Raw genomic sequence first — 12,500 nt, 5'->3', positions numbered from 1 at the left:
ATAAATAGAGAATGCGAGGGAGAGAGAGAGAAAGATGGAAAAAAAAGAGGAATGGTATTTTTTAAAGTAAATAATTGAAATAGAGAAAGGAAAACGTTAAGACATGGGCTGACTGGAAAGGGTGTGAGTGTAGTCAGTCATTTTTCTCCCTCCCCCCCCACCCAGCCAAAACCAATCCACACACACACGCGTACATTGGTTCTTTGCTGTGTTAAGAAAAGGAAATCGCGTGTGTGTATTTTTGCAAGAGAAGGAAGAGGAAAGATTTTATTGTCATCGTCGGCGTTCGAAGATCTTTGCAGAGAAGAATAAGAACAAGAAGCTGGGTTTGATTTTTTCTTTTTTATTTTCCTAAAACATTCCAGATGACGAATGTGTGAAGACCCTTTCTGTCTGTTACACGAGAGGAAGCAGAGGATGGCATTGATGTGGTCGGTGAGGAAGAAGGAAGATGGAGGGCGGAAGGAGGCGAAGGAGGAGAAGGAGAAGAGGAAAGAAGAGGAGGTGAAAGAGAGAAGTTTCGAGGGAAAAGATTTTTTAAAAAGTGTGTCTGGGAGGTGTGAAGTCTCTCTCTCAGGAGGCTTTCATTACGCTGAAAAAAAATCCAAAGGACCGTGTTATTAAAGTCTTTTTTTACGGAAAATAAAAGACTTGAGAAGGACAGTGAGGTGTTGGCGAACGCAGCGGCACTTCTTCAGGTGTTGCTTGCACGGACGACTTGATGCTGCCGAAGAAGGGAGAAGGAGAGAGAGAGAGAAAAAGAAAAGGTGTAGATAAAAACATTTTATCTCCTGATGTGTCTTGTGTTTGGAACTAAGGATACTTTTGAAGTGTTGTTTGTTTTTATACAGAACAGAGGAAGAAATCTTCGAAGAAAACTGAAACAGTCTGCTGCACAACACCAAGGAGGGTGTCCTGGAATCAAATTCTAGGCCTGTTTCTAGTGTGATTGGCTCGGAACGAGATAGATGTAAAAAAATGTACTTATGTGGACAATTGGTGTGTTTTTATACGAGTACATATTTTTTTTTTTTAAAGAAGCCCAGATTTTAAGGTGTCTGCCGGGGAAAAAATTAAAAAGTAGACAGACTCAAACAAAAAAAAACACTACAAAAAATACAAAAAAAAATTACAGGAACCCATATGGAACCGGGGATACTTTGTCTTTGTAATGTTTAAAAGTCCACCGGAAAGACGTGGACGGATGTAAATAATGATAGAGAATAGTCGTATGCTATCGTATGCTAATTGTGTGATCTCCTGTGCTGTATACAACTTTATTCCATAAGTCCGATTTTAATGTTTCATCGTAGAGATAGTCCATAAAAAATCCTTGCTGATATAGCGCCCGAGACAAACAAACAAACAAAAATGATGAACTTACAACCCCGTTTTTTGAAATTTGTAACGTGGAAAGAAAAAAAAAGATAAGCAAAACAGACAAACATATTTGGAAGATGATTTAAACAACAACAATGATGATGATAGTGTGGATGAAAAATTAGAAGTAAAATGGCGGTGAGATGAAAGGACGATGGAGAGTAAATAGAAGAAAGTGCAAAGAAAAATCGAAGGAATAAGTGTAAACATCGACGAATGGAGGAAGAGGAGGACGTGGTGATGACGCGAGGAAGTGAAGGAGATCAAGGTGATGCGAGGGAGTGGAGGAGGAGGTGACGAAGCGAGGAACTGGAAGAGAAATCGGTAAGGAGAGGAAGAGGAGGTCGTGGCGACGAATGAGGACGTGATGGGAAAGACGAAGAAAAATAGGAAGAGGAGAAGTGCGGAAGAAAATAAAAAAAAAGAGTCAAGCGTTCAGAAAAAAAAAATCATTGGCGATTAATTCCATCTTGTATAATTGGGAAGGAAAAATACAGAGAACAACACCGATGAAAGAGGAGCGATAAGAGCGGATGGTGAAGGAAGGGAGAAAGGAGAGAGAGGAGGAGAACGAAGAGAACAAGAAGTGAGAAACGTCGAAGACTTATCCACAGAGAGAACGCGGTAGAAAGAGGAGGAAGGGAAGAAAAGGGAAGTGAGAAGAACACGAACGAGAGAATAAGAAAACAGCAAGAAATGAAAAGAAAAGAAGAAGAAGGGAGAATAGAGGAAACAAAAACCAACACCCCCTTCCTCCCCCCACCCCCACCCACCCCTCCAGAAATGGGGGGGGGGGGGCGTCCTCACACCACGAAACCCCCGCTCGAAACCAACGTCCAGACCGACGGAGGAGGAAGAGCGAGAAGAGAAAATAACGGACGAGAGAGAAACGCGAAGATCAAGAACTGGAAGAGAAAGAGAGAAGAGGAAGAAAAGAGAAGATCGTGTCAGCGACCGTGGGAGTGAATCCAACCGGCAAGAAAGAAGAGAAGAGAAGTGAGAACGAGAAAGAAAGAAAAAAAATAAATAGAAAGAAGAAATCAAGCCAAGAAAGAAGACCGAAGAGAAGAAGAAGAAGGACGGAAGAAGAAGGACGAAGGAAGGAGGACCTGGTTTTCATCACGAACCACCCCCCTCCCCCCTTCCCCACCCCACCCCCCTACTCTGAACCTCCCTCGAGAAACCTTTCCTCGGCCAAGCTCGTCAGGCGACAGAAGAAGGAGTAGCGTCTCCTCCTCCTTCAAACGCGGGAGAGGAAGAGAGGAATCTGAATGCCTGTAAGTTAGTTCAATGTGCACTCTTTTCTCTATTTCTGTGTAAAAATTTTGGCCCCCCAGGTGGAAACCGAAACAACAGCAGCATTATTAAGAGAGAGAGATTTTTTGTCCCACCCACCCACCCCTTTAAAAAAAAATGGAATTATATATATACAATTATATTATTAATGATTACTGATGCTTCCACTTTTCACGGTGGTTTTATTGCTTATGATGTAGGGATGATCATGGTTTCAACAAGATGATGAGACATAGGAAAACAACTTTTTAAATCTCTCCGTATTGAATGTGTAAGGTACATTTTATATATGTAGCTTCAATTTGTACCGTGAGAATGATTCTGATCTTTGCCGCTTTCCGTCTGCTGGCCAGTGTGACATAGTGAGAGAAACAACAAAAAAAGTGAAAAATTTCTCCAATTTTACCAAATTTAAAGCTGCGAAAGAAACTAGATGTTCGAATTACTAATTTTATTTTTTTGTCCAACAAAAGTCATTGCAAAATCTAACCTTGTTTCTTTTACAATAATCTCAAGCATTTAAAGGCAACTTTGAATTTTCGAATTAAACATAGACAAGAGATCAAACACCCTTATTATTTTTATCAAAAGGATGAACTTTAAAAGAAATACGAAAAAGAAATGTCACTGCGAAAGGCCAAGTGTCAGAAACATTCACACTTTTGCTTCCGTTGTGCGCGAGGAATCTGAGATTAGGCTTAGGAAGTCCAGGAAAAGCAAATTAAAACTCTTTAATATTTTTCCTAAAAGAAGTCACAAGTTCAAAAAAGTCTTTCGGAGAACAAAAAAAAAAAAAGTTAACATAAAAAAAACGTCAGATCAGATTCTTTACAATATAATGTTGGGAGAAAGATTGCGGTAGCTTCGGCAGAGAAATGTGGAAGGTGTCATTGTTGTCTTAACTTTTGACCTTTTTGATGGAAGATACATTTAAAAAAAATCATTATTGAGAAAAATCCCGTCGTTGGAACAAGCAAGATTAAAGCTATCGAATTTAAGAAAAACGGAAAAAGTGTTATTGAGAGGAAAAGTTGATGAGTTTTTTTCCAAGTCCGTCGATACTAACACCCGATTGTTAAGTCAAAAATTAAATCCATTTTATAGCAATTAACGTCAGTCCAGAAGAGAACGGACTCCACGACGTCGGAACTTTTTTTTTTTACTTTTTAAAACTTCCAGTTCAACCAAAAACTACTTTGCTGAGTGTGTGTGTATGCTTTGAGATGATTGCTCATTGTAAACCCACACCATCAAACCTCATTTTGGACTTTCACAATTTTTCCGAAAATCTCATTTCGTTGTTCAACAGAGAGTGTGAAAGGTTTTTGAAAAAGTCTCCATTCAGATTGGAAAATACAAATAGTTCATTGAAAAAAAAGCGAAATGTATTGACTACAGATGACATCAACGACCTGCCAACCCCACCCCCTTTCCTTGACCCCCCCCCCTCCTATACTAGAGCTATGACCTGACTTCTTCGGCTTGACCTCAGCTATATTATGTGCATTGCTAGGCTATAAGCTATATGGGACCTGATATTTTGACCAATACTACCATCGACTCTGCGGTATGCATTGGGCACGTGCTGGACCTTATCATAGGTGGATCTGTAAACGTTTTAAGGCGGTTTTCGGATCCGTAAACGTACGTTTTGAGACGAATTTTGGATCTGCAAACGTTTTGAGACAAGTTTCGGATCCGTAAACGTTTTAGGACGAATTTCTCTGGATTTAGGAATCGATGGGTAACTTTTTTTTCCTTCGTTTGGTAACCTTTGCTCATGGATTCTGTGGTGAGATTGAAATAATACGTGTTTAAAGTTGTATCTTTCAAGTATAGAATATTAAGATATTGACTGGTAAAATCTGGAATTATTATTGCATTGTTTCCGTATTCAAAACAGTAACAAAACTCAAGAGTGGACAGTACATTACAGCATCACATAAATAGTTCTGGTAGTCTTTCTTGACATAGAAATCACGACATGAGCAATGGTTTCGACAACGCCAGCGACTAAAGTGGGCTTCATACAAATGGCCTCCGATTCAGGAAAGAAATTAGCCAGAAAGGTTTTTTCTCTATGTAGCTTTATACCGTGTTGATGAGAGAATCAAAGGACATTTTTTAAAGAGAAGTGAAATGCAAATGAATCGTAATTTTATTATTATTATTATTATGAACTGTGTGTATATTCAGCGTTTTGAAAGGCTAGAATCACCCGGAAGAAGGTTGAGCCTAGAGAAAGGGGAAGCAAATAGGACGGTCTTGAAGTGAGAGCCAATGGAACTTCAGCTTAATTTGATTAGTAATTTTGAATAGACAAAAACAGATTTTCAATAAACCCTTCAACTTTATAGGATCTAAGTCTTAAGAACACGTCGGAGGTAAGGGTTGAAGTAAAAAAAAATAATAATGAAAATATTTTTTTCATTCATGTTGGGTACCTTCGGGAACCAAGATTTATACCAGACAAGACCACAAGACAGGCCTCCTAACACTTTGCTTCCTCTCTTTCTAAGACCATGTACACTCACCCACAGTGTTTTTTGCCTCACGGAGTATAAGGACGGGGCTTGTATTCAACCCTGGGAGGATTCTCGAGCGACTGGGCGGAACGGGAGGACGAGGAGGGGAGAGGTGTTCAGTCGAGGGCTTCTTAATACCCACGAGGAGGACTTTCTGTTTCTACTTCCCCCTCCTCCTCTCCTTTAAAAGAAATCTTAAAGAGGATAGTAGAGTAAAGGAAAATCTTGTTTATTTTGGTTCATAAGTCAGTTCCATCTGCCCTGTCCCTCCCACTCCCCCTTTCGTAACAGGATTTCTCCCACAAGCTTCATGGTTTTCAAGAATAAAATTTGAATCAACAACCACCACCACAACAAGCTACATCTTTGGCTCAAATTTCTTGGTTGTACATAGTAGACTTGTAGGCCTATTCGTAAGTTAGGATCAAGATATAAGGAACTCAATAGTAATAAAGGTTCAATTACAGTGCATCATGTTTTGTTCGCTTGCTACTTTTGATCAGTTAGTGGAATGGAACCCAATTTTCTTCGAATTAGAATGTGCCTTGACATGGATTAAAAAAAGTAAAAACCAAATAAAAAAATGGATCGATAGATATGTGTTGCTTCTTATTTCAAATTGGCATGATTTGTAATTATTATGATTATGGGAAATAAATTTACTTTTGTACCCTAATTGGCTCTCGTCTTTTTTCAAATTCCATTTTCTCTCGGTTTATGCTGAGGACTGGCCAGGTCTGTCTGAGAGATTGACTTGGTCCGCCTTGGTGTCCAAAAATAACAAAGAAAAAACTGAAACACGTCATACACACACAAATTGACATGAAATTCTCTCTTGTTAGAAGGAATAGTAACAACAACAACAGAAGGAATTGATTTCACAGAATCATAGACTTGAATGTTGGTTGAAAAGCGAGAATCAGACTGAAGTTCAGTATCATATGGATTCAGAGATGTGAAAGTTGATTGAAAAGATAAGGATACATTGACCTCAAAGTTGCTTTAACACACGGATTCCTAGACTTGACTCGTGTAAGCATTAATCATGACTTAAATAACCAAATTCTCAAGTGACAAAATTCAATAAAGAAACAGAACCAGTGTTCTCTTACCCCGGCTAGAACATGAGTAAGTTGGTGGACGCTGAGAGACAAAATTTCTTCGGGTCGGTAAGTAAAAGGGTAATGAGATTAAAAAAAAAAAAAATGAAGATCATTTTGGAATCAAAATGAGAGAAAGAGAGAAAAGAAAGAGAAAATAATGTAAATAAAGATTGGATAATCAAGAACAGCAATCTTCCACGTTGATGAACGAGCCCTGAGAGGTTCCTTCTACACACGGAAGATAAAAAAAAAGAAAAGACCAAAAGAAATAGAAAAATAAATAAACAAAACAAATTGTAATAAATAATAAACCAACCCTCATTACCCTCAACCCAAAATTATACTTATTCTCCTCCTCCACCAACGAACTCCTGTTGCATCTTGCACAAGCCATGCAAGGAACGAAGCGAAGACGTTCCTCGGCATGCAGTTTCCCAGGACATTTAAACCCCGAGACACTGGCACGGGCGCACTCTCGGCTGAGACCAGTACAAAGGGGTTCTGGTGACCGGAGGCGATGGGCGGTGTCGCTCCGGCTTGACAACTGTGGGCCCTTCACGCCTGTTTGTATATGTGTATGTATATGTACGTGTGTATGTATGGTTGTCTACGTATACATATATGTTTCTGTTTATGTACATGCATCGTTGTGTATGCATTTATATGAACACATGCACATATAGATATAGATATGTATGTATGATTTTCTTTTTCTTTTTGATTATGTGCGTCTCCTCCATGAATCTACGCCCTTACATCTCTCAGTTACTGTTTGACACTTTGCCTTTCTTCGTATCGCTGTGTGTGTTATTCCAATTTGCCAATTCCTTCGTTTTCTATCCATACCTTAACGAATTTTCTTAACCAAATGGCTTCCAACCCATTTCACATGTCAGTCTGTTTCCCCATTTCTCCACTTCTAAGCTCTTCATCTCCCTAACTTCTTATTCTTGAAGACTGATAAATGTACAGCTTTTCAGTACACGTTCTACAGCACACACACACACCTTGATAATGTAGCCATACAAATTTCTACAGAGTTTAAAAGCTTCTTGGAATCCCTTTACCTTGACTTTCTTCTTGTCGAGTGTATGAGGGTTCCAATATTCATTTAATATATACATATATATATATATATATATATATATATATATATATATATATATATATATATATATATATATATATATCGGATAGGAATTCAAGATTAGCAATTCAACATTTTCGTGAGCCCTTGTACTTAGTTGCTTTCAAATTTTTTGGTATTGTATATTTTGCATAAGTGTCATGACTATGTTGAATTTCTACGTGTTCTTTTTCATGCTATTTCTATGACCTTTAATGTGCTTTGATTTGCTCAATAGGCAAAGACGTGGAACCCAATTAATTTTTTATGGTGAAGGACCCAATTCTTTTAATTTCTTCTACCTTATTGATAGGAATATTATCTTCTCACACATTGCTTTTAAGGATAACGATAAAAAACAGAACTTGGGGTTGTCTCATTTCGAAGCGATGGTGTCTCCCTTGCTTCGAAATGCTGACAAGAACTTATCCAAAACGATACGATACACTTTTCTCCCTTTTTCTGTCTTCCTTTTACATGAAAACACTTGCCTTTTACCTGAAAACTCTTGCTATGTCTCTCGAGAAGTTCCCGGCAACGTTTCGGAAAATGAGAGAGTTTGCGAGGAACCTTGTGAGGAATAATATCGAGAGTCAGTAGTGTGTATTCTCTTCTCTCAGCATGAAAACAATAGGATAAATAATATATATATATATCTTTCTCCTTACATAATAGACTATACACTTGACACAATACATACAAGATTTTTTTTTTAGAGATATAACTATAGGATTAAGGCAAACTCCCACACTTGCATAGATATTAAGTTGTGTGATTGGGGTGTCCTGCGTTGATGTAGTTTCCTGCGCCTAGTGTCCCAAGGAGGCAAATTTGCGGACGGACCTCGACAAGGCATTGGAGGGGAGGAGCTGACAGACAGACTTAGGGGTCGAACGCTTAGTGCTCTTACGTGAGACTTGGAGAGCCCAAACAGAGCACTCGAGACTTAGCTGGAGGTGGAGAGTGACCGAAGAAGAAAGAAGGTAAAACACACACACACACACACACACACACACACACACACACACACACACACACACACACACACACACATCCACATCCACATCCACATCCACATCCCACATCCACATCCACACATCCACATCCACATACCCACTCACCAACACAGAGACACCATATTTCCAGCACAAAACGCGCGCGCGCACACGCACCCACACCCACAGCACGCCACTTTGACACGCCAAGCACTTCCAAACACACGCGAAAGACCAACTCCTTCCATACCAAAGAGGCGCCCATATTTCTCTCTTTTGCAAACTTCTCCCACACGTACGCATACGAAACGCCCACCAAAAACACAAAAGAAAAAGGACACGAACATATCCCGCAACACCGCCCCTCCAGAAGACGTACACAACCTCTGCCTAATGCCTTCCTAGGATGTACACAGACATATCCCTCAAACTAATACCTTCCAAGGATGTGCACACGTGCACTCAATACCTCCACCTAAGTGTACACATGTACGGGAGTATGACGACGACTTGCGTACATGGTGGACGACATGTGGTTTGTTTGGGCGGGGCTGAACCTGCGAAGTGAAAGACAAAGAGTCGGGGGTTTCCTACAGTGGTTGGCTAAGAATCGATAGCACAGGTAAGGCTAGTAATTGAGTGTGTGCGAGAGAGAAAGAGGTAGGTAGATAGATAGGCGAGCGGAAGAGAGGAATGGGTTATGACAGAAAGGGAGTGAGAGAGAGAGAGAGAGAGAGAGAGAGAGAGAGAGAGAGAGAGAGAGAGAGAGAGAGAGAGAGAGAGAGAGAGAGAGAGAGAGAGAGTTAGAGAGAGAGAGAAAGAGAAACAGTTAAAGAGAGAGAGAGAGAGAGAGAGAGAGAGAAAGAAAAGGAGAAAGAGGGTGCAGGCAGGGATGCAGGGAAGAGATAGGTAAAGTAAGGAGTAAGGCAAGCTAGTGAAGCAGGGAAGTAGAAATATAGAAGTTTAAGGGATTGAAAGAATAAAGGGAACGGAGAAAGATGGAGACCAGGAAAATAGAGAAGACTAAAACTGGAAATAAGAGTAAATATAGACAAGGAGAAGAGACAGTGAGAGGGGGAACAGAAGGGGAGGGAGAAAGAGGTTGTGTTAGGAGATATAAACGCAGAAAAGAGTTAGAAAGTAGTGTAGAGAAGTAGGGAGAAAGAGGTAGAGAGAGAACAAAAAGACGAAATGAGGGTAGAAGAGGCGGATACAGGTCAAGAGAAGCGAGAGAGGAGAAATGAAAAGAGAGAGAACGCGGTTACGAAAGAGGCAAAGTTGGAGCGAAAGGAGTAAACGAACCGAGAGTGAGGGAAAGAGAAAGGTAGTAGAAAGAGAGCAAGAGAGGGGGAAAGGGGGTTAAAGATCAAACAGCAGAGGAACGAGGAACGAGGAGTTAGGCGCTAGGTGTTCGGAGGCCGGGCTGGTATTTCGAGGATGAAAGTCGTATGGGAGGCGACGTCAGAGACAAAGGAGGCATTTACCGTAGTTCGGGAAGTGAAGAGAGCGATTCTAGGAAGAGGAGCGCAAGGAATAGAAAGGAGGAATAGCGTAAAAAGAAGGAATAGAACGATAGATAGATGGGAAAGAAAGATAGACCGAGAGACTGATGGTAGATTTAAATGCCGCGGGCAGCGTGACTGAATTTACGAAGGGGAGAGAGTGCTGGGTGTGTAGATACACATAGATATCTAGAAGTTCATGTGGACGAATGAATGAACGTGAGAACGTGAATGAACACACCAATAAAAAATAAAAATGAAACAAAAAAAAAATAAAAAGGTGTTTGGTAGTGCAAGCTATGACGAAAAGACTTTGCCACAACCTGTATGTCTAACGCGGTGGAAATCGTTGCTATCATCAACACAGGAGTTACCCTTTGCATGTTGACATTTCTCCCATCAGGCTGTGCGGTATGTAGCGTCACTGAAACCTTCTTTTTGTATTCAATCGTTACTTCTCTGTCTCTTTCACCTTCTTTTTAAGATCTCTCTGCTTCCTCTTTTCTTTTCTTTTTCTCTTTCTCTCTCTCCGACTATTTTTATATTATTAATATTTTAATCACTCTTTCGTCTGTTTTATCTATTCTTTTTTTCTTGTTTTCTCCAACGCCTGAGGACTTTTGGTGTAGATCTCCCCACACTATAAACTCCCCAGGGATGTATTTTGCACTTTCTTCCTCAAAACACTTTGATTTGTTTCTACGTTGCAAGATTATTTCCTTCAATGTTTCTGAGAAACCTCCTGAAGGAACTTCGTTTTTCTCCCTTTCTTTATCTGACCTCTTCATTCCATCCTTTTCCTTCCGTTCTTCTTTCTCTGTTGCCTCACGTAGGATTTTAAGGACTTCCTCATGCAGATCCTAATGAACAACCTTGAATCGTGCAAGATCCTGTGAGATCCGATAGGAGAAAAATAGAAAAAAATAAAGTATGAAGTGATTGATGTTGATGAAGAGAAAACTCACGCTAAGGGTGAAGGAGGGTGAGGGTCGTCGTTTTTTCTGTATGGATTGAATCGATTCTTCAAAGTTTATTTTTGGTTTAATTATGCTCGAGGTGGAGTGAGTTCATTTTATGTTATCTTCCTTTTTTCCTCTAATTTATCGTTATTATCTCTTGTCTACCGATGAGCTTGGGAAAGAAACAGAATGACATGGAAAGTCGACGAAGGAATAACTGTGATAAAAGCAATAACACCAAGAGTGGAAAAGTTTCTGTAAAAGGAGTTGATAGTCGTTCTGTAGCGGTTAGGAGATCCACCCTTGGACGTGTGAACCCTCACTCTCACGTCACCCTTGTGGGTTTAAGTGTAGAATAAATGTGATCACGATACGAGAGAGAGAGTAAAAGAGAGAGAGAGAGAAAGAAAAAATATTTCAAAGGAAAGATTATCTCGATCTCTGAGACTGTGATAAGACGTAGGTGATTATAAGAAATGTGACCGTTTGAGTGAGTATTAAGAGGACAAACAAGGAAACAAACAAACAAAAACATGAAAACGAGAGTTGGAAATATTGTTTAAAATCTGTGTTTCGATTCTTTATTCATATATATTTGTTTTCAGAAACGTTTTTTCGAGCTAGAGTTTGTATTACAAGAAATGACTAGGCGTGCTGCAGAAGGACATTATACCTCAACTTGTTTAATGAAAACAAAGTAAACAGCAACTTGCACTGTTCAGGCTTGTCGTTTTTACCATGTATTGAATAGATTAGCTGTGTGCTGTTGATTTTTTGCATTGCTGGTGAACTTGAATCTCTGCTAGGTTTAAATCCATAAAAGAGAGAGAAAGAAAGAAAAAAACAGCAACATAAGAATAGCCTAGACACAGCGGGAGATCCGTGGAGTGAATATACATACATATATTGTAGTTTTTTTCCCGCAAGGTCACTGGGAAGCACTTAGAGTTTTTGAAATAGGTTTTGAGGAAGATTTGATTCGATTTTTTTCGGGCAGAAGGTTTTGAATAGAACAGAGAGAGAGAGAGAGAGAGAGAGAGAGAGAGAGAGAGAGAGAGAGAGAGAGAGAGAGAGAGAGAGAGAGAGAGAGAGAGAGAGAGAGAGAGAGAGAGAGAGAGAGAGAGAGAGAGAGAGAAGATAAAGATAAAAAAATATATAGACATACAGAAAGAAGGAAAAAAAGAAATATAGACAAAAAGGATAAATACGTGGGCGAACAGCAGCGAAATAGGCAAAGGGAAGTAGATGAGCGAAGTGAAGGCTATAATCGAATATAGAGGTAGATAGATGGATGGACCGAACGGAGAAAGAGTGAATGGTATGTAATTGGAGGTAAGGGGAAGGAAATGGGAAAAAAAGAAGAAAAGAAAAAAAGGAAATGTGGTATGGAAGAAACCAGAAAAAAATGGAGAGTGAGTGAGTGAGAGAGGGAGAAGGAGAGAGAGAGAGAGAGAGAGAGAGAGAGAGAGAGAGAGAGAGAGAGAGAGAGAGAGAGAGAGAGATGGAAGAAGAGAGAAGAGGGGGGGGGGGAGCCTGCGAAGAACAAAGGTATAGGAAATGACATTACCATAGCACAGACCCACAAAGAGAACGTGTAGAAAGAGAGGACAAAGT

General features: G+C 39.9%; 1 protein-coding gene across 1 annotated transcript in view; it reads left to right on the top strand.

Annotated features, from left to right (window-relative positions):
- Positions 1-6,563, top strand: part of LOC119579322 (headcase protein-like) — a 110,970-nt gene extending 104,407 nt beyond the window's left edge. Inside the window, 1 exon segment of the mRNA XM_037927085.1 lies at positions 1-6,563. This exon segment is cut by the window's left edge and continues 188 nt beyond it. The gene's annotated coding sequence lies outside the window, so the exon portion shown is untranslated.
- Positions 6,564-12,500: the final 5,937 nt, after the last annotated feature.

This window comes from Penaeus monodon, chromosome 12, assembly GCF_015228065.2.
Source record: "Penaeus monodon isolate SGIC_2016 chromosome 12, NSTDA_Pmon_1, whole genome shotgun sequence".
Classification (NCBI taxonomy): Eukaryota; Metazoa; Arthropoda; class Malacostraca; order Decapoda; family Penaeidae; genus Penaeus; species Penaeus monodon.
Note: the sequence above shows the minus strand (reverse complement) of the source record. Positions and strands in the feature narration are given on the sequence as shown.